At 38.8% G+C, this 16,097-nt stretch overlaps 1 protein-coding gene across 1 annotated transcript in view; it reads left to right on the top strand.

The window, feature by feature from the left end:
* Positions 1 to 466: 466 nt before the first annotated feature.
* Positions 467 to 16,097, top strand: part of RFX3 (regulatory factor X3) — a 209,502-nt gene continuing 193,871 nt past the window's right edge. The window contains exon 1 of the mRNA XM_023728584.1: positions 467 to 1,042. The gene's annotated coding sequence lies outside the window, so the exon portion shown is untranslated. The remainder of the gene's footprint in view (positions 1,043 to 16,097) is intronic.

Raw genomic sequence — 16,097 nt, 5'->3', positions numbered from 1 at the left:
CATTCTACCATGCTCTTTTTTTTGTTTATTTTTTCCAAATAACATTTATTTATTACATATACCATATTTAAAAAATATATATAACTTTCTAAAGCAAGCCTTAAACTCTGATCTCTACCTAACTTTTTTGTATTAAATTGGGACCAATGTCCTCTCTGTGAGAAAAGCTCAGGAGCTCACTATGAATTTTGCAGTCTCTCTTTCTCTATACACACACACGTACACACGCACACACGATTTTAGAGATATTACAGTTATGGATAAGAAATTATTCACAGATTTGCAGAGAATGAAAACGTGTCTTAGTTTCTTAATACTGCTATAACAAATACGACAAGTGGGTGGCTTTAATGAGCAGAAATTTATTTCTCACTGTTAGGAGTCTAACTTCAGGGCACTGGCTCCAGGGGAAGGCTCTTTGTTGGCTCTGGAGGAAGGTCCTTGTCTCTTTTCAGCTTCTGTTACTCAGTTCCTTGGAGATCTTCGTGCGGCATGGCATCTATCTTTCCCCATCTGTGCTTGCTTGCTTCTGCGCGTAATCTGTTTTTATATCTCAAAAGTGATTGGGTTTAAGACACGCTGTATGCTGATAACGGCCTCATTAACGTAAGAAAGAAAAACTCTTTTTATAAAACTCCAAATGGGATTATATCCACAGGTATAGGAGTTAGTATTCCAACATATATTTTGGGGGGAAATAATTCAATCCATAGTAACTGTTTTATAATTTCTACTTCTGTGTTATGAGTGCATAATTTCTTTTTCAGTTATTAAGACAGTTGATTAAGTGGTAGAATGACTGAACTTTGATATTATTATTCCTCCTCCTTCATGTTTAAAAGCTGTTACTCTCCTAAAATTTTCCAGACACCTATGATATTTAAAATTTTTTTCTCATTCAAGTGATACGTGGACGAAATGAAATTGAAATGATTTTGTACCTGAAGGCCACCAAAGACAGCTTCCTATTTCTTCTTTATTCAGAGATTTTTATCAGAGGAATATAAACTGGAATCTGCAGTGGTACTCCAATTCCAGAGTGGTGAGATCAATTAAGTCTTTTCTTACCGGCATTTAATGATTAATTTTTCTATATGGTTCTTAACTGAAATATTTAAAATGATGAGTCACATTAATCCTAGGGTTCTTTACTTTTAATAGCTTTCTTTTAGCAGTTTTACCATCTGGTAGCTTTGTAGTCTGGTTGTGAGATGTTCTATATTTGTATCCTCAGGGCTATGATTTATTTGAGAACAGTGACTAAGAATAATAGTGAGAAACTTCATGGAGCAGGGGCTACCTTTGTGCTGTCCACCTTTTCCTCATCCTTTTGGAGTGAGCTACCTCTAGTCCAGAAGTTGATGGCTCTTTGACCCAACTTCTAGTTGATTTGGCAGATTGAATATAGAGATGGCACCATTTTATTTTTATCCCACCTGCCAAAAAAATTGCAACTCAGTGCCATTAAATCTGGGGACTTATGTGGAGGTCATTGAAATGGATCTAAAAGCATTTACAAGTTTTAAAATAAGTGCTTATAAGAATTATCTGCATAGGCCAAATAAAAGATGTTCAGTGAATGGGGACTTAAGTTACGTCTGTATTAACATGAGAGTTAGTCAAGCCTGTAGATTTAGCTGGTAAATCTGCTGCAAAAGACCTCTTTAAAGTGTTAAAAAGCAAAGATTTCACTTGGAGAACTGAGGTGCGCCTGACCCAACCCATGATATTTTCGGTTGCCTTATGTGCATATGAAAGCTGGACAGTGAACAAGGAAGACAGAAGAAGAATTAACGCCTTTGAATTATAGTGTCAGCAAAGAATATTGCACATACTATGGACTGTCAGAAGAAAGAACAAATCTGCCTTGAAAGAAGTACAGTCAGAATGCTCCTTAGAAGTGAGGATGGTGAGACTTCATCTCATGTACTTTGGATGTGTTATCAAGAGAGACTAGTCCCTGGAGAAGGACATCACGCTTGGTAAAGTAGAGGGTTAGTGAAAAAGAGGAAGACCCTCAGCAAGATGGATTGACAGAGTGACTGCAACAATGGGCTCAAGCATAACAATGATTGTGAGGATGGCACAGTACTGGGCATTGTTTTGTTCTGTTGTACATAGGGTCACTATGAGTCGGAACCGACTCGACCGTACCTAACAGCAGCAATGTAGACTTAGTTATAAACTCTAAAACCAGTTTTGAAGTCTTGTTTACATCTTCTAGGTTCTAGTCTATTTTCATTTGCATGAAGTGCCTTCTTTCTCAGTTTTTGTTGCAAGTAATAAAAAGTAACAATAAAAAAAAAAAAAAAAAAAAAACTCTGACTCAAGGGTTTAAGTCACAAATGAAATGCATTAGGTCTTGTAACTCAAAAATCCAGTGATAGGGTTACTTCAGGAAGTAATCTAGCAGCTCAGTGCCTTCCATTTTTCTGTTCTGGCTCCTGCTGTTGCCTTCATTTTGATGCTCCCCTTTTGATTCTGATATGACTTTCAATAGCTCCTGAGGCTTATTATTTCCATATTTACCTCCATTAGGAAAAAACAATTGTCTCAGTATTCCTAACAAAATTCCTGATGTTTACTCTGATTTAACTAGTGTAAGTCATATTTCTACCTTAGAACTGACTGCTGTGTCTCTGATGATGGAAAGTCCTTATTAGTGTATCTGGGATTATGTGTTCCATTCCCAGAGACAAGGGTGAAGTCCACTTCTTTGAAACCCTTGGATCCTCAAAAGAAAGTCATAGCTTCTGGGAAGAAAAACCAAACCCCCAAACCCATTGCCATCCAGTCCTTTCCAACTCATAGCAAGCCATGTAATATAGAGTAGACTATACTCCTGAGGATTTACTTGGCTATAATCTTAATGGAAGCAAATCGCCAGGCCTTTCTTCCATAGTACGTTTGGGTGGGTTTAAACCACCAACCTTTAGGTTAGTAGTCCAGTGCAAACCACTTGCATCAACTAGGGACCTTATGGGAAAAGAAAAGGAGAGCATAAATGTGGAGGGAGGCGACTGTCATCCATTACTCATGTTACACATAAGGTCGCCATGAGTCTGAGCTGACTCAACAGTAGCTGACAACGACACACATGCCATTGTCCTTTATATCCAACTGTAAAGGATGCCTGTAAAGACCTGTATGTCTTAAATAAGACATGTACATTCCCTACTGCTTGGCAAAAAACCAAGGATCTATCTCAAATCTCAGCTTTGTTTTCTTCACACTTACCAACACTTAACCAAAATAACCAAATCTGCTGCTGTTGAGTCAGTTCTGACTCATAGCAACCCTATAGGACAGAGTAGAACTGCCCCATAGGGTTTCCAAGGAGTGACTGGTGGAATCAAACTGTCAACCTTTTGGTTAGCAGCCGAGCTCTTAACCACTGTACCAGGGCTCCACCAGCACTTAGGGAACTCTTTTTCCCCTGAACAGGAGGAAAAGCACTATTGTCCAGGCAAACAATTTTACATTTACATGCCACACAGCTTGTTATCTTTTTCTGTGTGACAGTTTCCTCTTTGGGTTGTTAAGTAATACAATTGCATCAGAAAGCGGATCATTGTAAAGTGTATTTTATTTTCCCATAAGTAAATTTTATAATTAGGTGGTTTATACCAAACAAAAACTCTGTACTACATATGTTAGAGATGAATAACAATATGTTTTAAAAAGCAAAGCATAATTTATTTAAAAAGTATTTCTTAATAATACCCAAATATCAAAGACATGGTACTAGTCGCAACTATAAAGTTCAATAATTTGAAATGAAATTTTCTTCACGTTTTATAAAAGGAAGAAAACACATACATTTTATTAGCGAACCAAGAGGGTTCGTTCAGTGTATTGAAAATTGTACATATGGTACATTAAATACGTAATTTTAAGGTATCAGAAATTTATCATGAAACTGATATGCTAGCTAGGATAACATTAATCCAATGTTTGAATCACAGTGATTTCACTTATTATCATTAATTCTAATGAATTAATATAGGTGAAGGACTTGGAATGCTGAGAATTTTAATCTGCTTTTCTGTACAGTAATAAGCACTAGATAAAATGTTTGCTTTAACATCTGCATACCCCTTCTGTCATGTATTTTCATAGAATAGACGAGAAAATGTTAAGAGTGGTTTTCTCTGTGGAGGTGGCTGTCTGGTTATTTAAATTTTCTTCTTTTTGTTTTTCTGTATTAAAGTTTGTTTTAAATTTTAGCTAAAAGGAGGATTTTCAGTGCTTTAGGAAAAAAGCTGATGAGAACGTGGTCTTCCATAATGCTGTCCAAGCAGTTGTGCTCAATCAATAGGTGTTTCTCCCCCATTGATGTTACTGGCTTCCTCCAGTTCTGTGGTTTTGACTTACTTACTCCTCAAGACTTTGGAAGCTTTGAGATCAGAACACATTGTAAACACTTAACATGATGATGTGTGTAGAACTTCAATGGTTCATTCATATCTTATTTTGCTGTTTATTGTGGCTCTATTTGTTTATTCTTGGTCTGTGTTCTGGCTGTCACTGAGGGTGGCTAGTCTACGGGGGACAGCTAGTCCAGACCTATGAGATAGTCTATTGATTTTTCATTGCTGGCTTGCTTTTTGTGGCACATAGTAGGAATATTTACGTCTGAGGTTTCCACAAGTTTCATTACTCCTTAGGACAGATTCTGCTGTAGCCACAGAATTTCGCAGAAGAGAACGATCTTATTTGTTGATTTCAGGTTTGACTCAAGGATGTCTTTGGCTGTGGGGATCAGAATCTAAGGGATTTAAATGGACAAAATGGTTCCTGACCTCTTGGGTCATCTGAAGAGAAGAACCAGGAATGAGAGGAGGTGAGGAAGTAAACGAAGGTGAAGGGCTGATGGAGACAGGCGATGAGGGAAAAATGCGGTGGGGAGATGGACAGTTGCTGACTCTGCCCGGGCAGAGCCATCCTCCTTCAGTTTGCTCCTCCTTCTTCATCTACACGGCATACAGTGACGGAGCTGAAAGACTCAGAAACCGGCATTTCGTTTTGGGGGAGATAAAAGCCAGTTTCCTGCTCACTTAATGGTTAAAGTGGCCTCAGGCAAGTCTCTTACCCTCCTTGCTTGAGTTTCTTCATCTACAAAATGGAGTTACTAATACAAATATTTAACTACTTCTTCACAATACTGTTGTGAGGGTCAAATAAGAAAATATACGTGAAAATACTTTGTAAATGCTACACACACACAAAACCAGATGTCATCGAACTCTGACTCCTGGCAACCCCGTGTGTCAGGGTAGAACTGTGCTCCGTAGGGTTTTCAATGGCTGATTTTTCGGAAGTAGATCGCCAGGCCTTTCTTCCAGGGCACCTCTGGCTGGACTCGAGCCACCACCCTTTCAGGTAGCTGCTGAGTGCATTAACCGTTTGTACCACCCAAGGAGTGTGTGAAAGTGCTGTCTAAGTATTTGATAATGATATTGCTGATGACAGTCGGCCTTCAAAGCTGCCTTAGCTTTCTTACTGTGCCCTGAGCATCTGCTCTCAGGTTTCTGCTGTCTCCTTAGTGGGCGCTACGCTTGGTAGACTGTGGAATGCCCTGTTGGTGCTACATTCATGCTAGAGCCTTTTCCTGGCCTGAGTTCCTCTCCCCAGTGGTGAAGACTGATGTTTGCTGTAGTTCATTGTCAAAAGCTTGGAAGAGGCAACACGAAGGCCAAGAGCGCCCATCCACTGCTGGCTGAGCGAAGCGTGGATGGGTGCTGGGAGGCAGCTCACCGGAACAGTGGGACTGTGGAGCCTCGGGTGGTATGCCTTGTCTCCCTAGTCCCCTCATTGCTTTCATGCGCCACGATGACACATGCGCTCGTAATTCTGAGCGTGAAGAAGTGTGTGTGTGGTATGACGAGAAGGGAAAGGTAGTTTTACCAGTGCAAAGGTAGTGGGTAAAATTTCACTCATGTTATTAAAGGTGTAGAAAATCTAATCACCTACTTAGTCCTCAAAACAGCCTAAAAGAGTCAGTCACACTGATTTGATACTTTATTAGCCTATTGATTTAGGCTTGTGCGCATTCAGTCACACTGCGGAGCAGCAGCTCTGGGGTCGATGTCAAGAAGACAAAGCATGCATTACAAATAGTAGTTTTTCTGAAAATACGAATTTTTTTAGATGCTTAGTAAAAATATATTTGTTTTACCTTATTCTATAGAACACGTAAGAGACCCATGAGAATATTTTAATTAAAAAAAAAAACGAAACTTGTCCTTTTGCTACTTGGAAGAAATTATACAGTATAATCATATCAATTTGGTATTCTTTACAATTTGATAGTACAGCATCTATTTTTGTGCTTTTAGTAATGTATGCAGTGTTGAAAGCATTGAAGTTGCATAAAATAAAAAATGTGAAATGCCTTCCACATTAATTTTGTTGTTATACCAAATGGAATTTGTTCCAAGTGGTATACTGCTGAACACTGTCTTTTTAGCCATTTAAAAACAAATTTAGAAATAAAAGTTCTGTCTTTTAAAATATAATACCCAAATCCATAAATTCTGGTTGAATGGAGCGTGTAATAAGGAATAGTTGAAGGCAGCAGGCCAGCCCTAACGTGTAACTTCAGTATCATCTTATATGTGGTAGTATTAAATTTGTCGGTTGATCCAAAAACACTCCATGTAATAGATAATTTTTCATTGGATCATTGTCTCTTGCTTTGAAAAGAAAGTGCCCTAGCTTTGTTTTGACATTGGCTTTCAAATCACTTCTAAGCTTTTTTTTTTTTTAAACATTTATGAATTGGAATCAACCCATTTTTCCGTGCTGATATCCTATTTTAATAGATGTCACCTAATTAAAAAAAATTCAAGCCATAGTCTTGACTAATAAGCTTCAAGTAATTATAAATCAACTTTATGTACTAATAGTTATCATTTGTGGAGCTCTAACTAGGTGTCAGGTACTATTGGAAGCCCATAAAAGGCAGTAACTTGTTTAGTCTTTATAATCACTTTGGGAGGCAGGAACTATTTATTCCCATTTTACAGTTTATTCTCATTTTACAGTTGAGAAAATGGAAGCATTGGCTGTTAATAACTTGCCCAAAATCATGGCTACTAGCTGTAGTGAAGCCAAGATATGAATTCAGGCAATGTGGCTTGAGAATTCAGTACTGGTAACCATTAAGCTATGTGTACAGATATACAGTACGTTCAGATAAAGCACAAAATGCTCATGTTAATCAGGCATAGCCCAACAAATGTACACATCTGTTTTATAAAATCTGTATCTGCTTCTATTAAGTAAAAATAGGCATTTAAACAACCCAGATATTTGTATGATGTAGCTGCTAGCAGGGACTGCTCATTTTTAAATATTTGTTATAAACCCTATTAAACGAATCATATGTTCTTCCTGGAACTGGTTCCTCTGTAAGTTTTGTGAGTTTAAAAAATTTAAAAAGATTTTTAAAACTGCTCCTGTTCTCATATTTTATGAATTTATGATCCTCTTTCTTCTCTTCTAGATTTCTGATTTTGCTCCCTTGCAAATCCTTTGATGGGTCTATTTCTTTTTTTTTTTTCCACTGGTATTTTGTGAGCTGTGGCATTCCACAAATTCTAATATGTTGTTTTCATTTTCTTTCATTTCAAAATATAATTTTATAATTTCTCTTTTCATTTCTTCTTTGACCCACAGATTGTTTAGAAATATGTTACTCAGTTTCCAAATAATGGGTGATTTTCCTGTTATTGATTTCTGATTTAATTCTCTTCTAATCAGAGAACTTTATATGATTTGAGTCCTTTTTAATTTATTGAGATTTGTTCTGTGGTCCAGAACAGGGTGTATCTTGGGAAATGTTCCATGTGCAGTTGAGAGGAATGTGTACTCCGCTGCTGGTGGTGGAGTGTTCTATTGTTGTTGTTAGCTGCCATCGAGTTGGTTCCCAATCATAGCCCGGTCCTGCGCCATCCTCACCATCATTGCTGTGCTTGAGCCCATTATTACAGCCACTGTGTCAATCCGTCTCATTGAGAGTCTTCCTCTTTTTCCCTTGACCCTCTACTTACCCAAGCATGATGTCCTTCTCCAGGGACTGGTCCCTCCTGATAACATGTTCAAAGTACACGAGATGAAGTCTCCCCATCCTCGCTTCTAAGGAGCATTCTGGCTGTATTTCTTCCAAGACAGATTTGTTGGTTCTTCTGGTAGTCCATGGTGTATTCAGTATTCTTTGCCAACACCATAATTCAAATGTATTAGTTCTTCTTCAGTCTTCCTTATTCATTTCCAGCTTTCACATGCATATAAGGTGATTGAAAACACCATGGGTTGGGTCAGGTGCACCTTAGTCCTCAAAGTGACATCTTTGCTTTTGAATACTTTAAAGAGGTTTTTTGCAACAGATTGCCCAGTGTTCTATAAATGTCAATTTGGCCAAGTTGGTTAATAGTATTCAAGTTTTCTATATCCTAACCGATTTTCTATTTGTTACGTTAATTACTGAAAGAGGGATATTAAAATCTCCATCTGTAATAGTACATTTGACTATTTCTTTTTCAATTTAATCAGTTTTTGCTTTATGTATTTTGAATTTCTGTTAATACGTCCAAAAACATTTAAAACTGTTATGTTCTCTTGATTAATTGATCCCTTTATGATTATGAAATGACCCTTCCCTATCCCTGGTAATATTTCTGTTTGAAATCTACTTTTTCTGATATTAATAGAACATATCTTTTGCATCCTTTTGCTTTTAACCTATCTGTGTCATCATATTTGAAGTGTATTTCTTGTAAACAGCATTTATTTTGGTCTTGCTGTTTTATATGATTTACCAGTCTTTCCTTTTCGTTTGTGTGTTTAAGCTAGGTTGTTTGTGATTATTGATATGGTTGGGTTTAAATCTACCGTGTTGCCGTTTGTTTTCTATTTATCTCATCTATTCTTTGGTCCCCTTTTCCTGCCTTCTTTTGGATGAATGATTTTTATGACTACATCTAACCTCCTTTATTGACCCATTGCTGCACCTCTTTGTTTTGTTCTTTCAGTGGTTGCTGTATGGTTTACAGTATGCTGCTTTAACTAAAGGTAACTTCACAGTGTACCTTCAAGTAATATCATACATTTCATGTGTAATGTAAGGAAATCTAGTGATTCTCAGCAGCATATGGGAGGATGGGAGGGTGGAGCATATTGGAATCATGTTGGGTGACTGTGTAGGAACTTTGAGAAACACCTCAGCTCAGATTGCCTTCTCTTGGGCTTTTCCCCCTCCCATAGAAACACTGATCGCCTCCTTTGTTTTGCTGAATGAGAAAACTGAGGTTCTGGTTAACAGTGACTTAAGCGGCAAAAGTGTAGCATAACGTGACACATACTGGTCTTGAAGTCAGCTAGACCTTTGTTAGAATCCTAGCACTGTTGCTTACGAGACATGTGACCTTGGACAAGTTATATAACCACTCTGAATTTCATGTCTAAAATGTGGATAATAATCACCTCATAGGATTGTTCTCTGTGCTCATATAGCATTTGATTTCTATCTTGGTTGTCAAAATGAAATGGGATAGTATTTATAAAGCACCTTATTAAACGTATTGCATTGGGCAAATCTGCTGTAAACAGTAATGGTTGTGTGGATGGCTCAGGACCAGGCAATGTTTTGTTCCGTTGTACATAGGGTCACTATAAGTTGGAAGTGATTCTGCAGCACCTAACAACAACAACAATTAAATTGCTTCGCCCAATGTAGGAGTGAAATGCTTGCCATGTGAGGATTATGTATGTAATTGCCTGACCTCTAAGTAAGGGCTCTTATTTTACATTCAGACTAAATGATCTCTTCAAACTTTAGTCACTCCTTTAAACCTTAAAGCATTTTGTGCACCAGTCAGGGAAGAAATAGTTGACATAGATGAGGTTGCTATGTGGGGGCGTGATAATTAAATTAAATAGATTCAGAATTTGAGGAGATCTGGACAGTGAATGAAGCTCCAGGAAAGCAAGAGGCCGAGACCTTCAGATACATTACCCACTGCCTTCCAGGCTTCTGTAGAAAGAGAGAGGTTGAGGGGTGTAGGTGTGGTGCGAGAGGGAACATCAGCTTGGATCCCATAGAGTTGCATTTGCGAAAAGGCAGTTCATATTATGGGACTGACACCCGTTGCCATCAAGTTGATTCTGACTCTTAGTGACCCTACAGGACAGAGTAGAACTGCCCCATAGGGTTTTTGAGGCTGTAATCTTTATCGAAGGAGACCACCACATCTTTTTCCCGTGGAGCTGCTGGTGGGTTTGAACCGCCAACCTTTTGATTAGCAGCAGAGCGCTTGACCTTGGTGCCACCAGGGTTCCTAGAACGTAATTAAATGAAAGAAGGATCTAGGGCAATAGCTTTGAAAGTCATCACAATATGAAGGTGAAAGCCAAAGCTGTGAAATGTTATTCAAGGGGCAGTGTGTGCAGAGAGGACCACAGAAGGCCAGGATACATCTGAGGGTACTAGGCATTGTTGGGGGGAAGAAAGAAGAGGCAGTCAAGGAAATTAATGCTTTCCTCACTTTGAGGTCCTTCTCAGCATCTAGCAACAGCAACTTGCATTCGCTGAGAAAATATTTATTGAATTTATGTTGAGCTTAGGTCTTGAGAAGAGCTCTGGTGGTGCAGTGGTTAAAGCATTCGGTGCTAACTGAACAGTCAGTGTTTTGAACCCACCAGTTGCTCCGTGGGAGAAAGATGAGGAAGTCTGCTTCTGTAAAGTTTTACACCCTTGGAAACCCTAGGAAGCAGTTCTGCTCTATCCTGCAGGGTCCCTGTGAATCAGAATCTACTCAATGGCAATGGGTTTAGGTCTTGAGCAAAATTCAGTTTTATTTTAAAATACATTGGGAGTTGTTATTGTGTTTTAAAATGCCAGTGGGAACTAACGCAGCCACCACTCATCTGTCAGTTTGTCGTACAGTGGTGGCTTGCCTGTTGCTGTGATGCCAGAAGCTATGCCACTGGTATTTCAAATACCAGCAGGATCACCCATGGTGGACAGATTTCAGCAGAGTTAGAAAACCAAAAGGGAAGAATGCTCTTGGCATTTCTCAAGCTGAAAGAACTTAAGAAAAAATTCAGGCCTCAAGTTGTAATATTGAAGGATTCTTTGGGCAAAAAATTAAATGATGCACAAGAAGGAAGGAAGGAAGGAATACACAAGACTCACTGTACCAAAAACAGTTGATCAGCATGGTCTCGAGGGACATCTAGCTCAATTGGCATAATATAGTCTACACGGAAAAATGTTCTACATCTGACCGTGATGAGTAGCGACTGAGGTCTTAAAAGCCTGCGAGCAACCGTCTAAGATACATCTGCTGGTCCCATCCCGCCTGGAGCAAAGGAGAATGAACAAGACCAAAGAAACCAGGAAAAAATTAGCCCAAAGGACTAACGGACCACAACTACCAGAACCTCCACCATACTGAGCCCGGAACAACTAGATGGTGCCTGATAACCACCACTGACTGCTCTGGCAGGGATCACAATAGAGGATCCCGGCCAGAACAGAAGAAAAATTTAGAACAGAATTCAAATTCACACACACACACACACACACACACACACACACACACACACGCACAAAAAGACAAGTTTGCTGGTCTGACAGAGACTGGAGAAATCCTGAGAGTGTGACCCCTGGATACCCTTTTAACTCAGTACTGAAGTCACTCCTGAGGTTCACCCTTCAGCCAAAGATTAGACAGGTCTAGAAGGCCAGTGATAACACACGTGAGGGACGTGCTTTATACTTCAATCATATATATGAGAGTAATGGGTACACCAGACAAAAAGCAAAGACAAGAAGGCAGGAAGGGCCACTGGACAGATGGAAACAGGGAAGCTGAGGTGGAGAAGGGGAGAATGTTGACACATCATGGAGTTGTTAACAAATGTCACAAAACAATTTGTGTATTAACTGTGTAATGAGAAACTAATTTACTGTGTAAACTTTCACCTAAATCACAATTAAAAAAAAAAAATTGGTCAACATTCAGCCATTTCAGGAGATAGCATATGATCAAGAGCTGATGGTACTGAAGGAAGAAGTCCAAGCTGCACTGAAGGCATTGGCAAAAAAAAAAAACCAAAGCTCCAGGAATTGACGGAATACCAATTGAGATGTTTCAACAAACCAATGCAACACTGGAAGCACTCACTCTTCTATGCCAAGAAATTTAGAAGACAGCTACCTGGCCAACCGACTGGAAGAGATCCACATTCCAGCTCATTTCAAAGAAAGGTGACCCAACGGAATGTGGAAATTATCAAACAATATCATTAATATCACACAAGTAAAATTATGCTGAAGATAATTCAAAAATGTTTACAGTGGTACATGGACAGGGAGCTGCCAGAAATTCAGACTGGATTCAGAAGAGGATATGAAATGAGGTATGTCACGCTGATGCTAGATGGATCCTGACTGAAAGCAGAGAATACGAGAAAGCTGTTTACCTGTGTTTTATTGACTGTGCAAAGGCATTCAACTGTGTAGATCATAACAAATTATGGACGACATTGCGAAGAATGGGAATTCCAGAACACTTAATTCTGCTACATGGAACCTGTACATAGACCAAGAGGCAGTTGTTCTAACAGAACAAGGGGATACTGCATGGTTTAAAATCAGGAAAGGTGTGCATTAGGGTTGTATCCTTTCACTCTTCTTATTCAGTCTGTATGCTAAGCAAATAATCAGAGAAGCTGGACTATATGAAGAAGAGTAAGGCATCAGGATTAGAGGAAGACTCATTAACAACCTGCGATATGCAGATAACACAACCTTGCTTGCTGAAAGTGAAGAGGACTTGAAGCACTTACTGATGAAGATCAAAGACTGCAGCCTTCAATGTGGGTTATACCTTAACATAAAGAAAATTAAAAAATCCTCAGAACTGGACCATTAGGCAACAGCGTGATAAAACAGAGAAAATACTGAATTTGTGAAGGATTTCATTTCACTTGGATCCACAATCAACGCCCATGGAAGCAGAGTCAAGAAATCAAAGGACATTGTATTGGGTAAATCTGCTGCAGAAGACCTCTTAAAAGTGTTAAAAAGCAAAGATGTCACTTCGAGAACTAAGGTGCACCTGATCTAAGCTGTGGTATTTTCATTCACCTCATAATCCATGTGAAAGCTGGGTAATGAATAAGGAAGGCCAAACAAGAATTGATGCCTTTAAATTATGGTGTTGGTGAAGAATATTGAATATACCATGGACTTCCAGAAGAACGACCATGTCTATCTTGGAGAGAAGTACAGCCTGAATGCTCCTTAGATGTAAGTACAGCCAGAATGCTCCGTAGATGTAAGGATGTTGAGATATGTCTCACGTACTTTGGATATGTTATCAGGAGGGATCAGTCCCTAGAGAAGGACATCGTGCCTGGTAAAACAGAAGGTCAGCGAAAAAGAGGAAGACCCTCAACTGGATCGACTGACACAGTGGCTACAACAAGGGGTTGAAACTTAACAACAATTGTGAGGATGATGCAGGTGAGGATGGTGCAGGACTGGGCAGTCTTCTATTGTGTATGGAGTTGCTGTGAGTCGGAACCAACTCAGAGGCACCTGATAGCAACAACAGCAACCCTTTGGTGAGACAGCAAATATATCTTTGAGTCTTGCAGACTGCCATGTTAAAATGAAAACTAAATTAGTCCATGGCGTTTTTAAAATTTCTCCCCGACTTTGCAGGACCATGATTTTAGTCTGAAGAGTGACGTCTTAACAGTTGAAAATACTAAATATGAAACTCAAGTTTTGTTTCCATTAAGTTGGAAATATGCCAAGCATTTTTAAAAAACAACAATATTGTAAGCTGATTACAGTATGACGAGAGCATAGATTTTGTAGTCCGATGGAGATCAATGTGTGTCCTGGCATTGTCCCTTACTAGTGAGACTTTGGGAAAATATTTGAAAATAGTTGATCTTTCAGCACTTCTGTGTCCTTTTCAATAGAGTAGAGAACAAGTCCCATTTTATAAAGTTGTTGTGAGAAACAAAGTATGAAATTTTGTGCTAGATATGTGGTAAGCTCTCAATAAATTGTCTTTTTTTTTTTTTTTTGAATGAACCAAGGAGGCCGAGTTGGAAGAAGACAATTGTGATTTATTGGGAGAATCTTCTCAGTACCAAACACCAGCCTTACCTTTCTTCTTGTTATCTAGGTGGAGGGTATCATTTTTTTCCACTCCTAGTTTATTACTAAGTGTTTAACTTCCTGGCGCAGTGGGTAAAGTGCTCAGCTGTTAACTAAAATATTGGCAGTTTCAATCCACCAGCTGCTCTGTGGGAGAAAGTTGTGACAATCTGCTCCTGTAAAGATTATGGCCTTGGCAACCCTATGGGGCAGTTCTGCTCTGTCTTGCAGGGTCCCTATGAGTTGGATCCCACTTTATGGCGGGTTTGGCTTTTTGTTTTATTAATCCTCCCACACTGAGATACCATGCAAAAAAGCGTGAAAAGTTTTTTCATTGCTGCCTTACTCAACGTTGCCAGGAGTACTGCTACACTACAGAACTTAGCTTGTATTTGCTCCAACTCCCTGGACTCCGTGAAGATGTTAAAGCAATGAACTATTAGGTTGAAGTCCAGATTCGGCAAGCATCTGTTCTCTGTCTACAAAGGAAGAAGAAAGGGAACCAGGGTGAATTCTTCCGAGAGATTGTGTCCAGGATCTGCAGTGATTTTAGATATTTTTCACTTTTGAGATTCTTTTTTCTTTTTTAATTATTCCCAAAGCCAGGACACACGTTATGAAAAGAGTAAGAAGAGTATGATCTAAGTACTGAAGGTGAGCCATTTAAAAAGAAAAGGAAAAGAGAAAAGTTCACTTCTAAGCAACTTAAATTACAGACTATAATATGATATTCCTAAAATACCAACTGAACCCATAGGTAAAAACTAATTTGTTTATGTACTCTTGGGAAGGAACATCAGTCACCTTAATTATAAATTGTTAATTATTATTGAACTGTATTTAACAAAATAATTTACTGGGTCCACCAAGTGCACTTAAATAGTTCTACCTGGTGTACAATGCATTATGGTTTAATAACTATTTTAATAACCTTCTCTTAAGATGTAGATGTTTCTCTTTGGGCAACTTGGATTAAAAAAGCAGGAGTTAGCATCTTTAGAAGAAAAGGTTAAAAGTGAAAAAATTTAGATATTGCTGTAAAATAAATTTTGAGGAAATTTCTATACATTTTCTAAGGAAAAGGTTTTTTTTTTTATTGAACAGAGATAAATTTTTCCGTATATAAAATCTGTGCTTTAAGAACCAATTTTAGAAATGCCTTTTTTAGTTTCATCAGTACAAAACACATTATAATCTTATTTTTTAAAATTGTTCTGTTCTCTGTATTTACTGATTTTTATTCAACTCACATTAAACCATAAACAAAGATTTTCAACATTGGTGGTAGCTCTGTTAATACTCACTTTGGAAGAAAAATGAGTTTACCATTAGAATTACTAACATCAGTAATAACTAAGAACTTTGTAATTTTTTTCTAAAAGTTTGGTGATAGCCATAAATTTGCCTGTCTTTCTGAAAATAACCTTGTAGTGGGGTTGGCACGCTTAAAACATGAGCAGGCGGATATTTTTGACTCCTGCAGAAGCTTTGGTCGCAGCCACAGTGCATCCCAGAGGCACCGCAGGGGCTCCGAGGCCTCCCTGCCGCGCAGAGGTTTGCAGCAGCAGCTGTGGAAGTTCGCAAATGCCAGCTTCATCTACTGCAGCCTTCTCTTCTGACCTTTGACCAGGGCTTCAAACCGGTTTGTTCCAGTTCAGACCCCTCGTGATAATTTGCATTTCCATCCTAGATATACTGAATCAGAACCTACAGTTTAACAAGATCCCCAGGTGATTCTTAAAACAAAACAAAAACAAACTCGTTGCTGTCGGGCCGATTCTGACTCATAGCAACCCTGTCGGACAGAGTAGAACCGCCTCATAGGGTTTCCAAGGAGCGGCTGGTGGATTCCAACTGCTGACCTTTGGTTAGCAGCCAATCTCTTAACCACTGTACCAGTAGGGCTCCAGGTGAT

The sequence above is a fragment of the Trichechus manatus genome, unplaced genomic scaffold (genome assembly GCF_000243295.1).
Source record: "Trichechus manatus latirostris isolate Lorelei unplaced genomic scaffold, TriManLat1.0 scaffold00025, whole genome shotgun sequence".
In the NCBI taxonomy this organism is placed as follows: Eukaryota; Metazoa; Chordata; class Mammalia; order Sirenia; family Trichechidae; genus Trichechus; species Trichechus manatus.
Note: the sequence above shows the minus strand (reverse complement) of the source record. Positions and strands in the feature narration are given on the sequence as shown.